Below are 27080 nucleotides of genomic sequence, written 5' to 3'. Positions count from 1 at the left end.
AAAAAAGGCAATCATGAAACAGCAGTACAAAACACGCTATAAAGAAATAGAATGAAAATATAAATCATCATTCCAATTATCCAAAAGGCATAACAAATTATAAAACAAATTATTGGTTATAAAAGTAAAACAATTTAATGGAAATGCAGTAGTTGACATGACAATTCTGAAAGCAGTCTTGTTCATATTCACATCCCTGGATAACAGATAGCGTGATAATACCAAACTTTTGAGAGTACAAAGATTAATCATTGGCGTGTAATCCGTGATAAAATATAGTAAAAACATAATTAAACAGATAATATTGTAACATAGATGGATTATCAAAATAGGATATAGGTATCAAATCATATATCCAATGCCCATCTCCTTATTGTTGAGGAACTAGTAAATAGAAATGGGAGTCAAGGCACTACTAGTGGAGTGCCAGTGAGTGGTAAATAGAGGCAGTCAGGGGGTTTGGTATCGGAAAAGTAGTTGTCCAATGTTTTCGATACGGGTCTGAACTGTTGTCTCCAAGGAAAATGCTGAAGAGCAATATTGTCATCACCATTTTAAGTGTAAAATCCAGTTCAGCCAAGACTTAAAGGAGGTGTTTTTCCAAATATTGAGCACCGACTTACAGGCTGCAGTCAGTAAGATGTCTATTAATAGATTGTCGTAAACCGACCGGACCTGAGGATCTTGGAAACCATGAATGAGTGAGACAAGTCGTGCTTCAGTCGGACTCCAAATAGAGACCTAGGGGCAGATGTATCAAACGTTTTTTTTGTCGCAAACGCTGCGATTCGCAAAATAGCAGCGTTTGCGACAAAAAAACAGAAAATGCGATGTATCATTGAAATCGCATCGCAAACTTAAAGAATTGCAAATTTTGCGATTCCTTAATTTTGCGTCAGCATTTAAGGAATCGCAAATTGTGATTCCTTAAATGCTATGTATGAAGCATTCCGGTGTTGCGAATTTAGACTAAGAAATCGCAAATTAACACCAACTTGTGGTTGGTGGTAATTTGCGATTTCTTTTACAAATGCACTTTTTGGCATTTGTAAAGGTGCCATTTGGCGCTCATACATGCCCTTAGGGCATGTATGTGCGCCATATGCGCACACTTGTAAATTTCAGGGGTGCAGCAGGGTGTCCTTAAGACACCCTTGCACCCTTGAAATTATTCTCAATTTGCGATTAGCAAATTGCGAATCGCAAATTGAGAATAACTTCACATTCATTCCTATGGGCCTCCTGGCCCATAGAAATGAATGGGAAATTATTCCTTATTTGCGAATTCGCAATTTGCTATTCGAAAATAAGGAATTTTAGGAAATCGCAAAAAAAATTGCGATTTTGTAGATACATACCATTTTGCAATTCTCAAATAGCGATTCTCAAAAAATCGCTATTTGAGAATCGCAAATAGGTATTTTGATAGTTCTGCCCCTTGGTGGCCAGATTTATTGAAGGAGCATATAAGTGTAGGCAGAGAGTGGTCCTCATGAGAGTTCCTAGACTTGGTTATGCAAATCATATAAGTCCAACTCCAAAAGATTGTACTGGCACTGGATTTCTTTAAAGAAGAGAGGTGATTATTGCATACCCAGCTGTTTCAAGAAATGGATGCCCTTGGCAGACCAGGTACGCCAGTGATACTCAAAGTATGACCCGGAGGCAACAAGCGGCCCTTCTGACCTTTACATGCGGTCCCCTGGTCAATAGCAGCTCCAGGCTGCTGTTTACTCGACTCAGTACTAATATCAAAAATATGTTAAATGAATGGGCACACATCTATCTCATGGTTAATTGAAGCTAAAGAAAGGAAGTAACAAGGTTGTCCTGCAATGCTTAACTTCATTTTAATACCTTCATTTTAAAGACATCTTGTAGCAAGTGTGTAAAAATATGGTTATCTCTTCAAAATTCAAAAAGTATTTTTCATTAACATGAAGAATCGTTTCACCTTAGTACATTCTATCAGTGCATTTAGGAGTATGTTTTTAAAGTGCATTGAGGAATTTTTTTTAAGTGGTACTTTTCAAACATGAATTTAGAAATGTTTATTCTTCTCCCCACCCTGACAACAACACCAATAGTGAACTAACTGGTAGATTCATCAAAGACCCGTTTTGCGAGTCTTTAATAGCGATTCATAAGGAATCGCTATTAAGGACTTGCAAAACGGGATTCATGTAGGAATTGCAATAAATATTGCGATTCCTACATGTTCCTTATTTGCGATTAGCAAATTGCTAATCGCAAATAAGGAATAACTCCCCATGCATTCCTATGGGCCTACAGGCCCATAGGAATGTATGGGGAGTTATTCCTTATTTGCGATTAGCAATTAGCTAATCGCAAATAAGGAAGCGATTTCAAGGGTGCCAGGGGTGTCCAAAGGACACCCTGTAACACCCCTGAAATGCAACATTACACAGGTGTTGCGCACACACATGTCCAAAGGACGTGTGTGTGTAACATGCAACAGAGAATAATGCACTAAAGTGCTTTGTTCTATTTTTTTCGCTATTTACCACGAAGTCTGACTTTCTGGTAAATAGCGACCAAATATTGCGAATTCACAATTTTTAAATGTTTCATGAATGGCATTTAAGGAATCTCTAATAGAAATTCCTTAAATGCTACTCCTCGCAAATTTGCGAATTCTTTAATAGCGATTTTTGCATTTGGGATGATGAATCCAAAATGCGAAAATTGCACTCGCAAAGGGCCAGATTCTCAGAATCTGGCCCTTTTGCGAGCGCATTTCGCTTGATGAATCTGGCTGTAAGAGGCCCATCACTTGTTACATACACCCTGTGGGTGGGCTGGCTTGCTTGTTATTATACCTGGACAACATTATGGTTTATTGAATGAAACACAGCAGAAGGTTTTTTACAGCGCACACCCTGAAGTCCTCTTATATGCGATAATGAAGGAAAAGGAGGGAAAGTCAACTAAATGAATTGCCAGGGAGCACACAAGTTGTCCAAGTAGCGAAGCCCGGGATTGATCCTAGGTTTTCTGGTTTCATAGGGTGCGATTCAGCCACTAGATGTACAGGCTTTGCTTCCCCTACACCTATCCTTCCCCTCACCCCCACCACCACCCTACTGACATCAGTGCGGCCCTCGGTCACACCAGAGGCTAAACTTTTTGGGCCCTGGGAAAATGTTTGTGAGTACCCTTGAGGTTCGCCAATACACAGGTGTGCCATGTGTTATTAATTTTGTGATATACCAGAGTGAAGACAAATTAGATAGGTTTATTGGGACCTCTAGAAGTTTATTTATTTTCATAAGAGTCCCTTCCGTGTTGTAAAAAATATATTTGTCTGAATGGGATGGTCTGATTTTGGTAGAAAAGAGCATAATGGGATGTATACCTCAAGGATCTCTCTTTCAACTAAAATCCATGAGGGGTATAGTATGGCAGTTGTCATAATACTGAACAAGTGTGGAAATATTTCCAAGAGCAAAGACAATTAGAGGAGGCCAGCAGAGCACATAGTCACAATATATTACAACAAAAATACATGATATGAAAAAAGCTGTCTGAAATAGTCTAGTACTGAACAGAATGTAAAATATCAATACGGTGTTGAATGAGATAGATGCGTGAAACAGGTGCGCTAGTTCCCCCATTTGTATTATTAAATGTGCTAACAGAGGGCCATCCGTGTTGGTAGACTAACTTTACATAGGGCTCCTGTGACACATATGGTAACCAATGAACTGGGCCGTGAGAGCAGAGCCTAGAGCACAATCGGGCATAGCGAAAAATGGCAAGGCAAAAAATAGCATTAGGTTGTGACAGAAGAAAACGCCCATGGGAAGGAGTTAGAAGCAGAAGGTGCTAAATTTTGCCATTAGAGTGAGTCAGTGGGAGATGAATTGGGCACAAAGGTACACTTATCTGCAGTAGCACAAGGAAGAACGCCAGTGTAGTATATATGAGTGATGCTCAGATCAAAGTCATCACACAAATAGCATATAGTCCCTGGGGACAGGGCTCAGATTTTCTTTTTTGTGGTGGGTGTGGGTTGGGTTTCCATGACCAGGCCATCTCTTTCATCCAAGAAAGCTTGCAGGTCTTTTTGATCAACAAAGAAATGGTGCTTCCCATAGATGTAGACTCTAAATGTTGCAGGACCAGCAAAAGAAAACGGAAGGTTAGAATTTCTGAGCCTGGGTCTAAGTGCCAGAAAACCCTTCGTGACTTTCACAGTTGACTTGTAGTAGTCCTGCGATATGATATTTTGTGACCATTCCATATAATATGGTTATTCTTACGCATGAAGTTCAGTATCAACTCAGTATGCTGGTAGCATAACGGCCTACAAACAATCTGTTATGTAATGGCTTAATTTGATGGTTTAAATGAGGGGACTCTGGGTGCTCTCACAATCTCAAAGACTTTTTGAAGGACAAGCCCGTTGCTTGTGATAGCCACTTCTCCAGGAGAGAAATACAAGAATCCGCAGAGTTCTCCGTTCCTTCAGGTATTCCGAAAATCCACACATTTCCCCTTCGATTTCTGTTCTCTAATTCCACTGTGTCCCTTTGGAGTAACTTGGGTGATGCTTGTAGCATCATAATGGCTTTGTTTGAGTGGCTGGCCATGTCCTCCACTGTCCTAGTCTGGTCTGGCAGTTCGGGCTGGACTGTTACCATTGGGCGCAGGGTCAAGACTTCTTTGCATATGGCTGGGTCCAAACTGGAATGGCATGGTGAACGATTGATTTAGGCCCAGATCCTCTGTACTGGGGTGAAGGTTTGACATTGTTCTGCATTCTGTCCATCAATTGTTCTTTTTGCTAGGTACCACTACAGCACTTCAGTCCATACGGACAAGAGCAGCAGGCTTAAGCCACCATTCACTGCGCCTTACAAGCCTCACCCCTTGCATGTTAACTTTTTATGACAATGATTGCGGTGGCTAATGGATCCAGTGGCAGCACATATGAAAGACTGATTAAGGTTCTGAGGAGATTCAGGGAGTATATTTTGTTGTACAATAATCTAAATGATCATTTATAAGTGGGCAGAAGTAGGACATCCCTTGTAAATCAAAAGAGGGGCATTGTGCCCATGTTGTGGTCCCCGTGCTCATTTAGACTTGGGGAAATTGCTGAGTTCTTGATAGCAGAGCGGTAGCTGGCTCCTCCATTGGAAACCCTTCTGCCACCTGACTAAACAGCGACAAAAGACTCGTTCCTGTTTTGTCTGAAAGCCAGTGCAGATGCAAACAGTTCAAATGTAGCATTTGTCTGCCACATGCTGTAAAACCAAAACAGTGCCTTGTTTTTCTGGCCTACTCAGAGTTGCGTTCTCTCCAACATTGCTCCTGCGCTCCTACTGCTGTGGACAATGTTATGTTTGGCAGGTGGCCCACCACACGGACTAGCAGCTGGTGGCCCATCTCCCATATTTTAAATGACCTCCTAAATCTAATCAGCCACAGTGAAATTTTACAATTCTGGCTGATCCTGCAGGCCATGAAATTGGTCAGTGACACGGGCTCACACGACTGGCACTGTGACACTTGAGAAACCATTACTGCTATTTCCAGTGCAGATTTAAAACTGGAACCGAGGCTGTGCGGAAAAGGCTGTCCCACTTCACTTTCTTATATATTCAAGATGATGATCTTTCAACAGACAGGCCCTCACTCATAGTATCAGTGTTGCATTGTAGTGAATATATTCATGTGTTGAACTGAATCGCATGAATACTGAGTAAACATATATGTCTCAGATCTCAATTTAAGGTCAAAGAGAATGGTGCAGATGAGCAAAACATCTTGTTATTCGCAAAGTCAAACTTATATATGGACTGGCAAAGGTTTATTTAATCAGTGTGCTGGTAGTGGCACTTTCTGGCTGGCTAAGGCAATGCCCTAGCTAGGCAGAAGCTACCACTCCCGTCAGGAACGGATGATTACACTTACTGTATAACCTGCGCTCACCGTTGGGTAGCTTGACATGGAGCCGTCAGGCTTATTACAGAGGACAGCAATCATTCACAATAAATATGTTGAGTGTCACAAAAGATACTTCACATGTAATGTATGTAAATAACGTTTGTATTTAACACACACAATAATCAACACAACATGAACATCATGTACTTTTGGGAATAAATAAATCAGCCTTGGAAATCTTACTAGCAGTATTAGGTCCAACCATGTTTAAATGACATTAGCAATATGCACACTTGGGAAAGATCCTAATCTACCTCCTTCCCACAACACCCTTATGCGTTGCAACACGTTGCCCATCCTGGCAACTCTGATAATTCCAAACCAGCAAGTTATGGGGTGTATTCCAGGCCACAGTGATATTCGAAAAATGTACATACAAGGAATTATAACACTTTATAGGAGCACCGTAGTCCGAGGTGGCACAGGTAAAAACAATGTCCAACATTGTGTTCCTCTGGCAGGAAATCAACATATAATGCGCCTGTGTAATGAAATGTAATGGCTTGTGTCATCGATCATGAACAGTCTACAGACTGTCAGTCCCACACACACACACATACATGCACTCAGCACTGATACGCAGGGCAACCGATATCAGGCAAGTCCATTCCGAACATGCTCGCTCACATATGTACAGGGCACCCTAATGCAGTGCAGCTGATATCCGGCCGGTCAAGCGGTTACACACTGCAGTGACCCCGCAGCCCAACTCACCCTGTCTAAATTACACCCACAGATTGGTCGATAACCAGCTCTCCCAAGCGACCGTAGTCACACTTAGTCAGTGTCCCAGGGAAGAAGGTGGGGGGAAGGTAGCAGGACTAATTAGGGGGTCGTCATCAAATGGGGGGATTGGCCACCCCTCAAGAAATTCACCCACAGGATTCAGAGCAGGAGTGGGCAATAATCAGTCACTCAAAAAGGGAACCACCAGGGGCCTTTCGGTACTTTTTATTTATTTTATTTAGTGTTTTCTATAGCACAAACATGACCCTGTAAAGGGTATCAGAGCGCTTTACAGAAGTATTTCAACATTAAAACCTTATAGATTACAAGTCACTAAATCTTTAAAACATAAAAACTTCAGGAAAGCGTAAAACATATATATCAGTCAACAGTTGCAATAATATCAAAGAGCTTAAAACACACAACCGCAGGTAAAACATATATACAAGCCCATGTGTGGTTAGTGAAAGGCTAGCGGGTGCACGGAAACAGACATGAAAAGTTTGTAGCCATAGGTTCTGTTGTATGGTCTTATGGGAGAAGTCCAGCTCTGCAAAGCACGAAATGGGGAGGTCACACAGGCTCTTCACCCTGTTCTGATTGTTCTCAGAAGCATCCTGTGGTAATGCCCCTCCCTTAAGACAAGACAGTTCAGGATTGGTGATCAGCACACGTTTATTGTGGAATCCATTATAGAGACCTCATCCACCAAGTAGCTAGCTTCAACTGCTGCTCTCACGGTAATCTACATTCCACCTTGGCAACCACCCACATTCTGAATGCTTACAACATCCCATACCAACTTATATAATCCCACCCCAGCCACCTTGTACTTTCGCTGTAACCTGCTGCAGTTCCTGATCATTTCCCAAACCCACTCTCCATTCATTTTCTGAAATCAAACCCTCACTGATCTCATAGACATTGACCTCCTCTTCAAATTCTTCACCACCCAAAAAAATCACAATTCTCAGATGTGTGTCAAATCCTCAGATGCCTCAGTCCCATTCCCACTTAGTCTGGAAAGATAATCAGCCTGAACGTTCTTAGAACCAGGTAAGTAAGTAACCTTAAAATCAAACTCCTGCAAGGCTACCACCCAATTTCTTATCCGATGGGATACAAAATCAATACCGTTTTTGGTGAAAACTTCTCTCTCCAAGGCTTATAATCAGATAACACCTCAAAGCTCGTACCCCACAGAACTTTCCTCAGCTTACGCATCGCCCAATAAACACCTAGAGCTTCTTTCTTCACAACCGAATAATAGCATTCAGCTCCTCTCAATGGTCTAGAGATAAACAAGATAGTTTTCTCCATTCCATCCACTTTTTGCAGCAAAGCAGCACCTACGCCTTGCGAGCTGGCATCAGTATTTACATACGAAAACTTTGTAGGGTCAAAGCTTCCCAAATTTGGATCTTCATTCAAAAGTTTCTTAAAAATCCCAAACTCATTGGTACAAGCTTGGCACTACACAAATTCACTCCCTTTCTTGAGTAGCACTCTCATGCAACCAGTTTTCTCAGCAAACTTTCAAATAAACTTATTGTAGAATTCAGCCATCCCCAGAAATGTGACCAACTCACCCATGTTTTTGGGAGGAAGAAGATTACAAATAGCGTCAGTATAAGAAGACGGGTTTAATCCCAGATGAAGATTCAATTTCTTAAACATTAAAATTACACTTGTCTGCACTGAGAGTGAGTCCAGACTCCAGCAATTTCCCCAACAGTGCTGTCAATCTCTCATCATGTTCTGTGAGATCGACCCCAAAAATCAAAACATCATCGCCTTCAATTCCCTTCGGAATCCCCTCCATTGCCCTCTGAAACACAGAGGCCACGGAGATGAGTCCTAAGGGCATTCTTAAGAACTTGTAGGTGCCATACAGCCTGATGAAAGCAGTGAGTTCTTGAGACAAAGAATAAAGCTTGACCTGGTGGTAGGCTGAGGACGTATCCAAGGTGGAAAAGTGTCTCGCACTCTCAAGAGAACACAATATCTCACTTATGTTAGGAAGTGGATAGTGGTCAACTGCTTTGTTGAGTTCTCTCAAGTCACTGCAAAGTCTAGTCTCCCCATTGGTCTTACAAGCCATGACAACTGGTGAAACCCACTCCATGGCTTCTACCTCCTGAATAATTCCATTTACTAAAAGTTTGTCCATCTCAGCCCTCATACTTTCACTTACTAACAAGGGCACACTTCTAACTTTTGCCACTTTGAGAATGGTCCCCGACTTGAGTTTTATCTGGTGCATATAATGCTTGAGGCAGCCCATTTTCTTGACAAATACCTATGTAAACTTTCTGATCCAAACTTCATATCCCCCACCCACCATCCTGACGGAAGGCAACTCTTTACAGGCATACCGAGAGACTTTCATTCGGATCCAAATACCCATATAAATCACATAGGTGAAACCAGCTAATTAGAGAGTCTCCTTTCATAGATACATACATTTTCCCAGGAATAACCCTTCTCTTGAAATCAATCATACCCCAAAATAACCCAAATGATCAATGGCCTCACCCCATAACCTTTTAGCTTAACGTTGGGCTTCAACAAAACAACCTTACGCAACACATGTTGCTCATAAAACTCTGTGGGAATGAGAGTGATCTTAGCCCCTGAGTCAAAAAGCATGTTGACAGACGCATCATTGATCAACACACTTTCAAACGGGCCTTCTTGGCACACTCCTTGATCTGAAGAATATTAACATCTTCAATGACTTAATCCTATATATCCACCTCTCTGATTTTCTTCTGTCCTTTGCTTGATTTACAACACCTTGAAAAAATGACCTTTCTTCTCACAGATGCTACAAGTGACCTTCTACCATGGACACTCTTTGAAATTTAGCATATGTCCAGAGTTACCACATCTAAAACATTTACCTTGGAAGCTTTTAAGGCTGGACGTCTTAGTTATCATGGGATTATAAGGCTTACTCTTGGTAGACTGGTCACTCACTTCCTTAACAACATCCCCCTAATTTTTTTCCCAAAGAAGTTTCTTTATGTATAGTACCACACATGCTTTCCAGTGCTCATGTATTTTGAGGATCGTGATAACTACTTGTAATGAAGGATTGTCCTTTTGCCACAAACTATCTTTAGCCTTGTCAATAATGCAGCCCAACTTCAGCTGATCCCTCAACCGTTAATCCAAAGACCCTCCAAAACTACATGTGGATGCCAATTTACACAATAAAGTGATAAATTGTTCCACAGACTCCTCCTATATTTGCATTCTCCTCCCAAAGTGATACCGTTCCATACTAACCTTAGGAAGATAATGCATATCCATTTTTCTGAAACAAATCACATTAATTCAAAGCAGAAGCTTCATAGTCTGAAAGTTCAGGGAGATGTTCAAGTCCTCCTGACATTCTGAACCCAAACAATGCATGAACAGGGAAGACTTCCTTTCTGCACTAAAAGAAGTACCACATACCCGAGGGTAGTGCGCAAAAACTGTCTTCCACTTTAACCAAGAACAAGTGGGAATCTCCCGGAGAAGGCAAAAAGAACAGAGAGGCAGTAACATTCTGCATTCCGGACCACAAATATTATCCCCACTGAAATTACTCGAGAACCTTATGATCACAAATGTACAAAGATAGAAATACAAGTCATTTCTACATAAAAATGAATCTAACCTAAGCTGGCTTTATATGAAGTCTTGTAATTAGAGTTTACCAGAGCTTCTTTCCCTCGTAAAAGCTGTGTGCATCAGCGCTGGAAACCAACATACACTCCGGACCACTGCAAGCGCAGGAAATCTTCCAGCTGTGCGTATCAACACAATAATGCGGCACACAGAAACCAGGAAGACGGTCACCCAGGCACTAGTCACCAGCCGTCTGGACTACGGAAACACCCTTTACGCCGGAACCACAACCAAACTTCAGAAAAGGCTCCAGCGTATTCAGAACGCCTCAGCACGACTCATCCTGGACATCCCCCGACACAGCCACATCTCCGGACACCTGAGAGACCTGCACTGGCTCCCCATCAACAAGAGAATCACGTTCCGACTCCTCACCCACGCACACAAAGCTCTCCACAACCAAGGCCCCAGATACCTCAACGACTGCCTGACCTTCTACACTCCCACCCGCCAGCTACGCTCTACCAGCCACGCCCTCGCATCCGAAGAGCCACCATGGGAGGAGGATCCGTCTCCTACCTGGCTGCCAAGACGTGGAACTCCCTCCCCGTCCACCTCCGCCTGACCAAGACCACCTCTCCTTCAGGAAGCAACTCAAGACCTGGCTGTTCGAGCAGTAGCGGACCCCCCTCCCCCAAGCGCCTTGAGACCCTCCGGGTGAGTAGCGCGCTATACAAATGCTATGATTGATTGATTGATTGACAGCAGTAGTCAAGAGAATTAATGAGTGAAAATAGGTCAAATCCCAAGAAAGGTAAATCCTCAACAAGAATGCTGTATGCATCAACGTGTCCACTTGTTGCACTTTAAAAATAAAAAGATAACAACAGCTGCGTGCATCAGCGAAAGAGCGTGAGGAGCGGTTGGAGAAATAGAGAAGTCAGAATGCTGTGCTCACCAGAGTGTCCGCTCGATGCACTTTAAAATTAAAAAGAAAACAACAGCTGCGCAAATCAGCGAAAGAGCGTGAGGAGCGCTTGAAGAAATAGATGAAGCCAGTCTTAAAAGTAGCTTTGGGTTCAATCCATGATGGCCACTGAGTACGCCACATAAAACGCATTATACGCTCTTGTGATGTGGAGGTTAGATCTGGCAGACCGCTAGGTACTAGTCTTGAGAGCCACTGGAAATCAATACGCCTCGTGCTATACCAGCGCTAGGGTCTCCACAGCAGCGGCTCGAGCCCCCAACACGGATATACCTGAGACCCGGCGAAATCCACTTGCTGGTTGTAATCGAAGCCTTCACTCACAACTGGCTTGAAAATGTCCCCCTCTCACAGCCAGCGCCTGAGACACAAAAGGCTCTCCAACACAAAGAGGCACAAGGAAGACAGAAAAAATAAAACCTTTACAGTGGCTTAGCTTTTTACCAGCAGCGTACAGCCTCTGCCATACAATTCGACAGTCGCTACAATCAAATCTCACAGCAAAGGCAGCAAAGGGGTGTCAGCAGCTGAGGGCCAAATGGACACCCAGGTTCATGTACTTCAGTTGTTTCAACCATTGTCGTTTCCACAGTGAATGGTGTTGAAGTTCATTCAAGTCAATTTAAATCTTTGTTTTTGCTCATCGCCAGCATTTAGTAATGCTCCTCCCCTAAGACAAGACAGTTCACTCAGGATTGGTGATTAGCACAGGTTTATTGTAGAATCCATTAAAGAGACCTCATCCACCAAGTAGCTAGCTTCAACTGCCGCTGTCACAGTAATCTACATTCAATCTTGGCAACCACCCACAGTCTGAATGCTTACATCATCCCATAACAAATTATACAATTCCACCACAGATAAATATAGAACACCACATGTCCCGGGCCACAGTACCTTGCCACACAATGTGGTCGGTGCCCAGGTAAGGAGAGGTCCACTGCACTGCGGGCCAAAGAGGAACAAGTGATCAATGGGGCTGGTAGCGGGGAGGGCTCTTGGAAGGAGAAAACACCTCACCCGGCACACATAGATCCAAGTAGCACCCAGGCAATTCCTGGCACTACGTCTAGAGCCTGGTAATACAAGCCATGCCAAACAATACCGGTCTCACATAATAAAGAGTTGCAACTCTCGTACCTCCCTGGAAAGTTGGCATTACTTCTGTTGTGGGTTGATATGTGTCGCACCAGCCGATTTTGGTCAAACGCCATAAGTTGCTAATTCCGTACCTCCCTGGAAATGAGGCACAACTTTGGATGCGCATTGCTACGGGCCACACCAGACAATTTCAGTCACACACAATGATGAGTTGCAAATTCTGTACCTTCCTGGAAATGAGGCACAATGCTTGGTGCACTTTGTTACGGGTCACACCAGGCAATTCTGGTCACACACACAGGTGCAAGTTCAGTCATGCCACACGAGGTAGAATGCAGCACCACTACAGGTTCGCCCCCACAGCTGAGGGTCGCAACTTGTGGATCGGACAACACCCAAACTGAGCATGCAGTCAGTTTGTCGCACGAGAGAGATGCTGCATGATCGATGAAGCGGGTCATGCGGGTTTCCGCAACCGGTAAATCTGCTCACCTCCAACAAGATGCTAATGCCTGTTGAGGCCCCACACGATGCTGAGGCTCCACTCCTGAGATGCAGGCAATACTTTTGGGACTCTGCACCATGCAATCCAGTTTCCAGGCACAAGTGGTAGTTTCACACTCCCACCGCGCTACCAGTTGGAACTCAGCAGCTGATGTGGGGACTGAAGAGGGCAGCGCTCTCCAGGTGTCAAAGCATACGGTGTGGGTCCCTTAAGGGGGGTCTTTGATGTCTCTGAGACCTCCCTGAAGAACAGGGGGCAAGCCAACAAGCCCTTGGAGAGCACACTTAAGGGTGCCACACAGCAGAAGGCTGTAAGCCTGGACCAGTCACTATTCAGAAAGAGTGCGTGGTCCGTTCAATGACAGTAATCTTCCTTGTGCACAACAGAATCCTCTGGCAGTGTGCACCACATAGTTCAAGGGTCTCTGGTCCCACATCCCCACAAGGGCATCTCAGCCCTGCTGAAGTATGGCACCAGTAGATATACTGGAATGTGCTTTTGAAGTCAGGGTGGTTCAGGGGGTTTCCATTTGCACTAGCGATGTCTCCCCTAAATTGTATAACTTTCTGCCATGAGGCCGTGGAATGCAGATCCCAATCTTTAGTGGGGGCCATGATATGGCTCCAGAGGTCTAGCGTCATAACCTCTTCCTCCAATCTATCCCGCTACGCCCTCAAATGACAGAGGTCTGTTGTTCCAATTGACTTTGGGAGCAGAGAAATACCCACTTTCTAGAAGTGGCATTTCCAGGCTACTAATGACAAAACCACATTTACCACAGGAGATGGTTTGTCTTTGTGAATGAATCCAATAATAGGAAACATGAGACTGCTTCACTGCAATCTACTATTGCAGCCTGAAGTCCTCTTCACTATACTCCCATGTTAACCTATGGGAAGAGCAATCCTCATGGGCAGTGAAAACACACATGGGTATTCTTTACTACCTGGGCAAATTACATACATGTGCGCCTGCCCTACCTTTCACCTACCACTGGGTCACCCCTCAGGAGTTACCCTAGGGGTGCTTTAGTGGTGATGAAAGTTCCCCTCAGGATTACCTAGTGATTTAGCAAAGCCAGCCTGAGCCTAAGTGCTATGGCGAACACCCAGGCCTGCAGTGGCAGGCTGGTCACATGTTTGAAAACACCACAGTGCAAGTGTGTACATATAGGCCTGCAATGGCAGGCTGGACACATGGTTAAAAATACCATAGATGCAAGTGCGCATACACAGGCCCGCAAGAGCAGGCTTGACACATTTTCCAAATCACCATATGCGCAAGTGCGCCTACACCGCCCTGCAATGACCGCTGGACATATGGTTAAATACACCACAGGCGCAAGTGTGCCTACACCGGCCTGCAATGGCAGGCTTGACACTAGCACATCATAGATGCCAGTACGCACTCACCTGCCTACATTGGCAGGCTGTGACATGTTTTACAACCACCAGGTAAGCACCACTTACTAACATGGTAGGAAGAGTGTGCACACTTCCACACTGCATTTACATTGGAGATGTGCCCGGGGGCCTAAGGCCACAGCAAGAGAATCAGCAAAACCCAGGTGGTGTCCAATGGGAAGAGCCTACCCCCCTAGGTAGGGAAGACCCACATGGGAGTGCTTTATTACCTGGGCAGAGGACACGTGTACCTACCCAGTCGCCCACTTACCTCGGATTTCACCCCTTAGAACTTACCCTAGGGAGCTTTGGTGGTAGTGAAATGCCCGCTCAGGGTTGGCTTCTAGATGAGAAAGTCCAACCTAAGCATACTACATGTTTGACAGGCTACTCTGGTGGGAGGCACAATCAGTGCTGCCTCCTACCCTCCCTTATTACTCCCTCCATTGTTACTTATTTTGCACCATGGAGACCAACCTTCGTTCCTGATGTGGAATGAATAACTTACCCTTTTAAGTGCCCATATACTAACATCCTAATGCAACAAAGAATCAAGGTGACCTTGAACAACATGGGATATCTAATCAACAACAGTCCTATTTACTTACTGTAGGAGATGTGTGTGTTGTCACTTGGCATTGTAGGCACCATTTTGGCAGCAGGAGTTTAAGCCATCTCAATCTAACTTGAGATCCTTGGCTGTCACAAGAAAAGTGCAATACAATTATCTAACTTGGCACCAATACCTACACTCGCCAGGGTTTTCGTAGGTCTGTCCCTATTGTCGTGATGGATGTATTTCCACAAGTTAATATTCTAGCAAACATCATGAGCGACCCTTGACCCTGTCCTCCAGGCAGGTCGCTCCCCACACCGCGCAGCTCCACCAGACTGCGCCCTGCTCCCGTGACCTGCCGCCACTCCTGAGGGTAGTCGGGGCCCGCCTCCACACGCAGGCTACCACCTGCGCCTCACCCCTGGTGGCCAGTGGTAGGCCTTAGGTTTGCTTGTGCCTGCTCGTTTTTCTGCCTGTGGCCGCTGTTTCCTGCACTGTGTATTACTGCTTTGTGACCTCATTGTACTGCTTTTTGTATCTCCTGTATTTGCTTCTGCCTTGTCACCTGCCTTTGCTTTTTTCCCCCTCCCTGCCGGCTCTCAGCCGATCCCGCTCCCTACCGCTATGTCCCCTGCGGCCCCGCCCCCCCCCACCCTCATTGGCCTTGTGACCTCATTGCACTGCCTTTTGTATTTCCTTGATTTGCCCCCATTGGCTCTGTGACCTCATTGAACTGCTTTTTGTATCTCCTGTATTTGCTTCTGCCTTGTCCCCTGCCTTTGCCTGTGCTTGTTCCCCCTCCGTGCCCGCTCCCAGTCGATCACGCTCCCCGCCGGCGAACTGCTGGCGTGCCAAAGGCAAGCCCATCTGTGCCCGTCCGCACCTGGACCGTGCCCAGCTCCAGAACCCCTGGACCCCGGAGACACCTCTGCACCCGACTGAACTACAACACCAACACCCTCCACGCACTCAACCCCGGACACGAACACGCCTGCTACCGGACCACACCGAAGCGCACCCATGGACCCTTCTCCTGCCGGAACTGCAGCCTCACCAGCACCCAGCCCCCCAAACCGTCCAGCAAAGACCCCAATCACCTCCAATGCATCCTCCTCAACAAACACGCCATCGAACTCTGGGACCTCCTCGACTCAACCGCCCCCGACGTCGCCTTCCTGACGGAGACCTGGCTGAACACCTCCTCAGCTCCAGACATCGCCATCGCCATCCCAGAAGGCAACAAGATCTCCCGCAGAGACCGCACCAACGGAGTGGGAGGGGGTCTCGCTATCGTCCACAAGAACTCCATCGGAGTCTCGACCAACACCGACAACACCCTCACCGCCCACCGCCGAGCACCTGCACTTCCAGATACACACCGACTCCAACACCACCCTCAGAGGAAACCTCGTATACAGACCACCTGGACCCCGACCACAGTTCAGCGACTCCATCGCTGACCTCATCAGCACCCACGCCCTCGCCTCTGCGGACTACATCCTCCACGGGGACCTGAGCTTCCACCTCGAGAACAACAATGATGCCAACACCACCGCCCTAATCGACAACCTCGACAACCTTCGACTCAGCCAGCTCGTACCATCACCTACCCACGCCGTGGGACACACGCTTGACCCCATATTCTCCGCAAGTCGCCACGTCACCTTCAGCCACAGCACCGAACCCCAATGGACCGACCACAGATGCGTCCACTTCACCTTCAGGAAACCCACCACGCACCCAACAGATGCCACGCTGCTGCTGGGGCAAGATCACCGAAGATCAACTGACCACCACCCTCGCCCTGAGACCACCCCCTGACCCCATCGACCCCAACACCGCCGCCCTCAACCTCAAACAATGGATCGACTGCGCCGACACCCTCGCTCCACTCAGGACCCCTGCCACCAACCACTCCAGCAAGAAAGCTACATGGTTCACCAAAGACCTCCAAGCCTCCAAGTGCACCTGCCGAAAACTGGAAAAGAACTGGCTCCACGAACGAACACCAAACAGCTACACGGCCCACAAGAACGCCTCAAGCAGACACCACCAGCTCATCAGGCCCGCCAAGAGGACCGCCAAGAGGACCGCCTAGACAACAACGCACACAACAGCAAAGAGCTCTTCAATATCGTGAAAGAACTCTCCAACCCCTGCTCCAACACTAACGACATCCCCCACTCTCAAGACCTGTGCGACTCACTGGCCAACTTCTTCCACCGCAAGATCACCGACATCCACAACAGCTTCAACGCCACGACCCCCACATACACCGCCAAGCCCACCAACCCTGCGGCCACCATGTGCACCAGCCGCCTGACCGCCTGGTCTAACGTCAGCGACGAAGACACCATCAAGATCATGAACTCCATCCTCTCCGGATCCCCATCTGACCCATGCCCACATCACATCTTCATCAAAGCCAGCACAGCCATCGCCCCCCATCTCCGAAAAACGATCAACATCTCCTTCGAGACAGCAACCTTCCCGGAAAGCTGGAAGCACGCCGAGATCAACGCCTTACTGAAGAAACCCAAGGCGGCCCCCAAGGACCTCAAGAACTTCCGGCCCATCTCCCTGCTCCCGTTCCCGGCGAAAGTCATAGAGAAAATTATCAACTGACAACTGACCCGATACCTCGAAGACAACAACATCCTGGACCCATCCCAGTCAGGCTTCCGCAGCAACCACAGCACCGAAACCGCCCTCATCGCCACCACCGGCAACATCAGGACCCTAATGGACAAAGGAGAAACAGCCGCCCTCATCCTCCTGGACCTCTCAGCCGCCTTCGACACGGTCTGCCACCGCACCCTAACAGCGCGCCTCCACGACGCCGGAATCCAAGAGGAGGCCCTGGCCTGGACCACATCCTTTCTATCCGGCAGAACACAGAGCGTCCACCTCCCACCCTTCCGCTCCAAGAAACATCGAGATCATCTGCGGTGTACCGCAAGGATCCTCTCTCAGCCCAACGCTGGTCAATATCTACATGGCTTCACTCGCTCACGTCGCCCGCCAGCACAGCCTCAACATCATCTCCTACGCCGACGACACCCAACTGATCATCTCCATCACCGAAAACCCTCTCACCGCCAAAGTCAACCTCCACAGGGGAATGAAGGCCGTCGCCGAATGGATGAAGGAAAGCAGGCTGAAGCTGAGCTCTGACAAGACGGAGGTCTTCATCCTCGGATCCACCCCCTCAGCCTGGGACGACTCCTGGTGGCCTACCTCGCCCCAGCACCCACCAACCACGCACGCAACCTAGAAGTCATTCTCGATCCACCCTCTCCATGACCAAGCAGGTCAACGCCGTTTCCGCATCCTGCTTCAACACCCTCCGAATGCTCCTCAGGATCTTCAAGTGGATCCCCTCCGAAACGAGAAAAACCGTCACCCAGGCCCTCGTCACAAGCAGGCTGGACTACGGAAATGCCCTCTATGCAGGAACAACAACCAAGTTCCGGGGACGGCTGCAACGCATCCAGAACGCCTCGGCACGACTGGTCCTCGACATCCCCCGACACAGCCACATCACCCCCCACCTGAGAGACCTACACTGGCTCCCCATCAACAAGAGGATAACCTTCAAACTCCTCATCCACGCACACAAAGCCCAACACAACGCCGGACCAGCATACCTCAACGAACGACTCAGCTTCTACACCCCCACCCGCAGCCTCCGCTCAGCCTGCCACGCCCTCGCCACAGTACCACGCATCCAGAAAACGACCGCCGCCGGCAGATCCTTCTCCCACCTGGCCGCCAAGACCTGGAACACCCTCCCCACCAACCTTCGACAAACCCAAGACCTGCTGACCTTCAGAAGACTTCTCAAGACCTGGTTCTTCAATCAGTAGCAGCGTCGTCCCCCCCTTTCCCAGCGCCTTGAGACCCTCACGGGTATGTAGTGAGCTCTAAAAATTCCTTGATTGAATGATTGATTGATTGGTTGCAGAGACTGTTTGTGCTGCTGTACACAATGCACATGCTGCTGATGTTACAGTAAAAAGGTAACGCTGTTGTCTGGGGTTACATGTTTACTTCATTGATACCAGTGGCATCTCAGCCTTGGTTGCTCCTGATAACATAAATGAGTGAGCTCTAAATCAACTCCTCTTTGAGAACTTGACGAGAACAACAACGCATACTTTCATGAGTTTCAATTAATCAATTGCGCAGGTGAACTTTGAACGTAGTGGGGCAGAAACACCTGCCTTGAACAAGATTGTGCGAGTGAAGCGAGTAAGCCTGACTTTGTATAGATGGGTGGTTGATGATGGGAGGGAATTATGAGAAAATCTTTAAAAACCAGGGTCAACAAATGCATTTTACAGCACAATTTTCACTTAAATTGGCGTAGACAAATCCAGAGTTTTTGAATTAAATATTCCAGTACATTGTGGTGTGCCACAGGGTTCTCAGGTCACCCTTGTTTTACGGTAAGATTGTTATTGGCTATTGAGCTATGTGTATTCCAGGCAGTTACATATTTTGGTTATGTATTGACATACCCCATCATTTTGCACACTATAGATAGTGTCTTGTATCACCCAATGTTCCACTTTGCCTCTTGAGTGTAAATTCCCAGTTACATGTTAGTGTGTACTTGGAAGGGGCAGAGTGAAAAAATGAGATGTTAACACAAATCACAATCACAGGTCGAAGACACCAGAGCTAGACAAATCCTAATGGCTCAACATGCAGTGTTTCTTACAGCCGCGGCACATGCAGGGAAGAGCGGTGGGGCTGAGTGGAGAGGGGGGGATTTCGACAGACGACGATGAGGGAAAATCAATTATTTATTTAATTTTCCCTCGTGGTCGTCTGACAAATCCACCACCTCCCCCCAACCCGGCCCCACTGCTCTCACCTGCACGGGCTGCAGCTGGTTTCTCAAACCCTGGGTCGGGTTCGCAAGCCGATTTTTGGAGGGCCACAAAGGTCCTGGTATATGTGACACTTGAAAGCTCGTGCTTGATTTGTAACTCACTTCTTCCCAATCCTAATAGTCAAAATATTTAGTTTACAAAGAAAACGCGTCATGACACAAGATGATAGGTGTGTGTGTGTCCCTTATGATGCGTATGCTCTTGGCATTGCCATATTCACTTCTGTCAAATTGCATTTACTTGGAAACAAAGTAGTTTATGGACTCTGGAAGTATGAGTTAAGGCATGCGGTCTTCACTTTGGGGGCCCCCTGTGGGCCCCCACAGTGAAGGAGAGGTGGGGGGTGCACACGGGGGTACCTGTGGTACCCCCCTGCATTTGCATAAAGAAAGCGGCAGGCTCCGCGCGGTGCCTGCCGCTTTGTTTGTGCAAATGCATGCGTGCATTTTTAGCATTGTGGTGGGCGGTGCTGAGAGCACTGCCCGCCACAATGCTAAAAATGCAGGATCCGCCCGCCACAGTGGCAGGCGCATCCTAATACCACCCACGGGACCCCGGTCCCAATAACTGATAGGATGGCGGGCGGACTAAGTCCACCCGCCATCCTAATGACCCCCCTAATCTTATCAAGAAACACAAGAAATAGCCACAAATATGTCAAGAACACCCAAAATGATGAGCTCTATTATGACAGGGATAGCCATAATATTGTCAAGAAAGACCACACTGTGCCATGGTGGACACATATGTTCCAGAATGGCAGCAAGAATATGGAGTATGTCGTGAATGGGCTGCAATAAGGCCAAGGATAAAACAAGAATGTTTCCCCTAAAGCCAATATATGTCAAGGATGGGCATCATGACCTCACACACACACAGTGATCACAACACAGCTATATCCCCAGTGGGCAAACACACACAGACAACAAACATTATCTTCAGGCTTTCATCATCCACTCGGGAGAAACACACATCACCGACACACATGGGAAAAGTGTGAGAGCCAGATCAGGCTCTATGCTGACACGCGTGCCCAAGCAGGCTTCAGTATTTGACATGCTAAGCTGCCTCGGGCATGCACAGCATGTCAGCTATAGACTATGTCTGCACACAGAGATGCTAAACTGAAATTCCCCTCTTGTGTGCAATCCACGATTTCTAATTTTATCTGCCACTTAGAACTAGGATTAACACATGTGACTGACGCCATAAGGCTTGCTCCAATATTGTTATGGCATTCAATAGGGATACGGTAAATTTAACCCAAACTATTATAAAATCTGTTTAAAACTGGATAACACACACAAAATTACATGGTTGCAGTATGTAAGGACAACTTTGACCGCACTGGGAGTAGCTGAATTGTTCATTACCCTAGTTCATACCTGAAGATTACGAAGAAGGAAATAAAGGCAATATTTTTATCCAAGGCAGCTTATGATAGACAGATACAAAATCAAGCAAAATCAACAGTATTGTTATACCAACTGACCCCGCCCACATTACAGGGCGAGTACTCATATTTAGAAAAAATCAGGAACCTTCAGCACAGATTCATTGTCCAGAGGTTCCGTATGAACTTAATCCCTCTGATGTTGGGCTTTCCTGCAAGGAGGTTTAGCCTTACTGAACTGACAGCCTGCCCATTCTCAAGAGAAATGCTATAGTTTTAATTGGAGAGTACCGGCACTTCTCAGAAACAAGCAGGTACTCTGGTACAGAGTGCCTGCACTTCTATTTTTCCTTTTCAAGCACTGGCTAGAGTTAAGCTGCCTGAAGTGAAAGATTTCTTTTTTTACTGATGTATTGTTAGGGTGTTCCAAGATGAGCTGTGAAATTTCGTGATTTTAACAATCCATAGACCAGGGGAGTAACACAGACCCCCCCCCCCCCCGCAGCCTCCGCTGTGCAGGGGGGGCAAGCTCCAGGGGGGCCCCTCAGCACAGCACTCTGGCCAGAGAGCTCTTGATTAAGCCCAGAGGGGTCCCTTCACGTTCTTTTCAGGGAGGCCACCCTCCATTTTTGTTACGTCAGTGCCATACACATACCTTCAAGTATAAAATGAAGTATACTTCCGTTAATTGAAGATACGAATGCAGATGTGTCATCTAGGGTGCACAGCCCTTCAGTTCCCCTGCTTGCTCTGCTCTTCCAGTGCAACATATAAGGATTGAGGCAGTTCTTTCCTTTGCTGCTGCAAACAGCTGCTCACTCGCTGTGTTGAAGGACAGACGCTAGAACTGCACACTCGATTATAGCTCCTACAATAGGCGCTCAGGATTCAGAGCTTGCCCCCCCAAAACTGCCCACCGCACGTAGAATACAGCTGCCCTATTCCCTCTCAGTCCTGTGGCAAGTGGGGCTACAAGACTCATTCATTATTCATCATTCACCGCCAACAGATTACAGATTATGCTTTGCTCTGAGACACAAACTTGTGCAGAGACAAATGCACGTATTTTGTTGACCATCTGGAGAAAAATTTCTTACTCGAGCAAAACCAGGCTGGGTTCCGTGCGCATCATAGCACGGAACTAGTGATGCTATCCATCCTGGATGAGTTAAGGAGTAGAGCTGACAAGAAACTCCCTGGGGCCCTGGTGCTATTAGACCTCTCCGCGGCTTTTGACACCGTTTGTCATAGTCAATTGTTGCTGCGGTTGAGGGACTTTGGCATCCAGGGCACAGCACTTGCCTGGCTCTCCTCCTTTCTCCAAGGGAGAACTCAGAGAGTTCAACTGATGGACCTATCTTCAACCACAGTGCCAATCACCTGTGGTGTACCACAAGGCTCAGCCCTTTCTCCCCTTTTATTTAATGTTTATTTACAACCCCTGATTTCGGCCCTTAACCAGATGGACTGTCAAATTTACAACTATACTGACAACACCTAAATTGTCATCCAAATGGAGGATTGTTTGGATGCACACGCAGGAATGCAGAACATCCTAAGATACACTGCTAATTGGATGTCTCTGAATTCGTTGAAAATCAATCCAGACAAGACAGAGGTGTTGCCAATTACCATCTTGGGCAACCCCTGGAAGGATTTGTTCTGGCCATTAGAACTAGGAGCGCCTCCAGAACCTGCAGTAGTAGTGAAAAGCATGGGCATATCCTTGGATGGGAGCTTGACGATGCAAAGACAAGTCTCTGGGGTGGTGGGCATGTGTGTAGGCCTCCTTCGACAACTCAGGAAAATTTCATCACTTCTGTCCTTTGCCACCCTAAGACGCGCTGTTTCGGCCATGATCTTAGCCAGGATGGACTACGGTAACTCACTTTATGCAGGGCTCCCTCAAAAACACCTGAACCGTTTGCAGATTGTTATGAACGATGCTGCTAGATTGATTTTCAAGAAACCTCGGAGAACGCATGCTTCTCCTCTATTGTGTGAACTTCACTGGCTACCGGTCAAACAGAGGGTTTTGTTTAAAGGGCTCTGCATCACACACAAAGTCCTGTATGGAAAGGCGCCAAGTTACATCAAAGCCCGCCTGACCCCATACAAACCTGGTAGACGGCTGCGCTCTTCAGATGCCTCCTTGTTCATTCAACCGCGTTTCAAACTATCCACTCTGGGTGGTCGTGCCTTCTCTAACATTTTCCCAGCTGTCTGGAATAATCTACCTACCGAACTGCGCAAAGAATCCAACTTGTTGCCATTTCAGAAAAAAATTAAAAACTGTGCTTTTTCAGCAAGCATGGGGTGTGCTGTAATTTGACGATCGGCTATAGAACTTGGTTGGTATATACCTGGTAAAGCGCTTAGAGACACCTGGGTGATTACGCGCTATATAAATTTAAATAAATAAATAAATGTAAAAATGGGGAGAAATTGTAGTTCTCTATGCAATACTTTACAAAAAAATTCAATGCCTGGGTAGCTATCTGAGGCTACACTATGTCAAGCAATTATCACTTATTCACCGTGGTAAAGACTCAAGTTGACTTTAAAATATATCAAACTCTTAACCTGAGCGGGAGCTCAGCATGACAAGCATCTGCAATGCAATAGGTCTCGCATTAGGAAAGTTTGAGCTATTGGTCTTGTAAATGACAATTTTTTTATTTATGTGTTGGTTTTGAAAATAGCTAAATTAATAGCTTTGTTATTTACAATGCCAATAGTTATAACTTTTGCAAATGTGACACCTATAACCTGGGGTTGCGCTGATGCTGTGGTGGTGCTGAGTGGTGCTGTGGTGGTGCTGAGTGATGCTGTGGTGGTGTTGAGTGGTGCTGTAGTGGTGCTGTGGTAGTGCAGAGTGATGCTGTGGTGGTGCTGAGTGGTGCTAAGTGGTGCTGTGGTGGTGCTGAGTGGTGCTGTGGTGGTGCTGAGTGGTGGTGAGTGATAATGTGGTGATGCTGAGTGATAATTTGGTGGTGCTGAGTGGTGCTGTGGTGGTGCTGAGTGGTGCTGTGGTGGTGCTGAGTGGTGCTGAGTGATAATGTGGTGGTGCTGAGTGATAATGTGGTGGTGCTGAGTGATGCTGGGGTAGTGCTGAGTGATGCTGTGGTGGTGCTGAGTGGTGCTGTGGTTATGCTGAGTCGTGCTGTGATGGTGCTGAGTGGTGCTGTGGTGGTGCTGACTGATAATGTGGTGGTGCTGAGTGGTGCTGTGGTGGTGCTGTGGTGGTGCTGAGTGGTGCTGTGGGGGTGCTGAGTGGTGCTGAGTGATAATGTGGTGGTGCCGAGTGATGCAGGGGGTGGTGCTGAGTGATGCTGTGGTGGTGCTGAGTGGTGCTGTGGTGGTGCTGAGTGGTGCTGTGGTGGTGCTGAGTGGTGCTGAGTGATAATGTGGTGGTGCCGAGTGATGCAGGGGGTGGTGCTGAGTGATGCTGTGGTGGTGCTGAGTGGTGCTGTGGTGGTTCTGAGTGGTGCTGTGGTGGTGCTGAGTGGTGCTGTGGTGGTGCTGAGTGGTGCTGGGGTGGCGCTGAGTGGTGCTGTGGTGGTGCTGAGTGATAATGTGGTGGTGCTGAGTGGTGGTGCTGAGTGGTGCTGTGTTGGTGGGGAGTGGTCCTTTGGTGGTGCTGAGTGATAATGTGGTGGTGCTGAGTGATAATGTGGTGGTGCTGAGTGATGCTGGGGTAGCGCTGAGTGGTGCAGTGGTGGTGCTGAGTGATGCTGTTGTGGTGCTGAGTGGTGCTGTGGTGGTGCTGAGTGATGCTGTGGTGGTGCTGAGTGATGCTGTCGTGGTGCTGAGTGATGCTGTGGTGGTGCTGATTGGTGCTGTGGTGGTGCTGAGTGATAATGTGGTGGTGCTGTGGTGGTGCTGAGTGGTGCTGTGGTGGTGCTGAGTGATAATGTAGTGGTGCTGAGTGATGCTGGGGTAGCGCTGAGTGGTGCTGTTGTGGTGCTGAGTGGTGCTGTTGTGGTGCTGAGTGGTGCTGTGGTGGTGCTGAGTGATGCTGTGGTGGAGCTGAGTGATGCTGTGGTGGTGCTGAGTGGTGAGTGGTGGTGCTGTGGTGGTGCTGAGTGATGCTGTGGTGGTGCTGAGTGGTGCTGTGGTGGTGCTGAGTGGTGCTGAGTGATAATGTGGTGGTGCTGAGTGATGCTGTGGTGGTGCTGAGGGATGCTGTGGTGGCGCTGAATGATGCTGTGGTGGCACTGAGTGATGCTGTGGTGAGCGCTGAGTGATGCTGTGGTGGCGCTGAGTGATGCTGGGGTGGCGCTGAGTGATGCTGGGGTGGCGCTGGGTGGTGCTGTGGTGGTGCTGAGTGATAATGTGGTGGTGCTGAGTGATAATGTGGTGGTGCTGAGTGATAATGTGGTGGTGCTGAGTGAATCGGGGGTAGCGCTGAGTGATGATGTGGTGATGCAGAGGGCAGAAAGGCACAAAAAATGGGTCAAACAGAGGGCAGAAAAACAAGGGAAAAACGAGTCTAACAGAGGGCAGAAAGGCACAAAAAAACGAGTCTAACAGAGGGCAGAAAGGCACAAAAAACGAGTCTAACAGGGCAGAAATCACAAAAAACAAGGGGAAAACGAGTCTAACAGAGGGCTGAAAGGCACAAAAAAACGCAGAGATGTGAAAGAGGATCAAAAATTTAAAAAAAATACACTGGGAGGCCGTGGGCAGCAACAGCAGGGGTGAATAATTAGGGGGGGGGAGGAGAAATGCGAGACACGGCCTGGCGGCTGTGATAGTGAAAGTACGACCGGCCGTGGGCAGCAACAGCAGGGGTGAATAATTAGGGGGGAGGAGAAATGCCTGAGGCCGAGCGCACGCTGGGGGAAGCTTCACATGCCTGTGGGAGGGAGGCTGATGGCTTTGATGTGGACGCGCGTTCCGCCGCAGTGCACCACACGAACTGTAGGAAATCCGCGATGGTTTCAGACCTTGGTTTGGCCTCTATACTCTCGTCCTATTATCCCTTGCGGGATTAATAGGACGAGACCTAAAATTTTAGATAGATTTACTCACAGAGGTTGTGAGTAGGGTATACAAAGTTTTTCCACTTCTGTCAAGTTTTTAGACATTGCCAATTTTTGCACTTAACAAAGTTTGTTAGACTTTCAGGGTTACCTTCACTCGAGTCTCCTCAGAATAGCTAGATACTTTTCTACTATTCAAAGTCAACCAAGCTGCAAAAAAGATGCAGATTTTTCCTCCGCAAAGCGGGTCAATGAACAATTGCACATCGCAGGAGAACTCAGTTTCCTGCAAAGTGCACCTCACGCAGAACCATTTTGTTAGAGTTAAATAAGCACATATACAACAAATTAGTGAAAATGTCACTAACAAACGTGATGGTGCAAGACTTGCCAGATATTTGCAATGTTGCCAAAAGAATACAACATTGGAACAGCCCTGGCTACAAGCAGCAACACAGGGACAGGTGGCATTAAATGATGCAGCTGCACTGTGCAACTCCCATATGGCAACATGCAGCAACTCTACACAACTTATCACACACAATGGCGAGTTAAGACATGGCCTCCATCTCCATTGAAAGTCGAGCTTCTCTGGTGTGCAGGCATTACATATTATTTACAGCGGGCCTAGTGCCCAGAAGAGCAATTATCTGGAACCAGAACAATAACATCAGAGCGCAGCAGATACAAGCCCTTGTACATCATAAAGAAACAATGGTGGGAATGGGGGGGGGTTGGCAGAATAATACGAAACCCAAAAACACAGATCACATCCGCCTGGCAGGCCCCAGAGGCTCTGAAACGCCTGCCTCATGTATTAGTACAATGAAGGCGTGAAGAACGGAGGGATGTCACTCAATCTTGAACACAACAAACTTGTGTCCCTTAACTACAGATTGTCATCCTGAGATTAAGGGCACAGGCAGAAGGCGAA

The sequence above is a fragment of the Lissotriton helveticus genome, chromosome 6, assembly GCF_964261635.1.
Source record: "Lissotriton helveticus chromosome 6, aLisHel1.1, whole genome shotgun sequence".
Classification (NCBI taxonomy): domain Eukaryota; kingdom Metazoa; phylum Chordata; class Amphibia; order Caudata; family Salamandridae; genus Lissotriton; species Lissotriton helveticus.
This window is presented reverse-complemented; position numbering follows the sequence as displayed.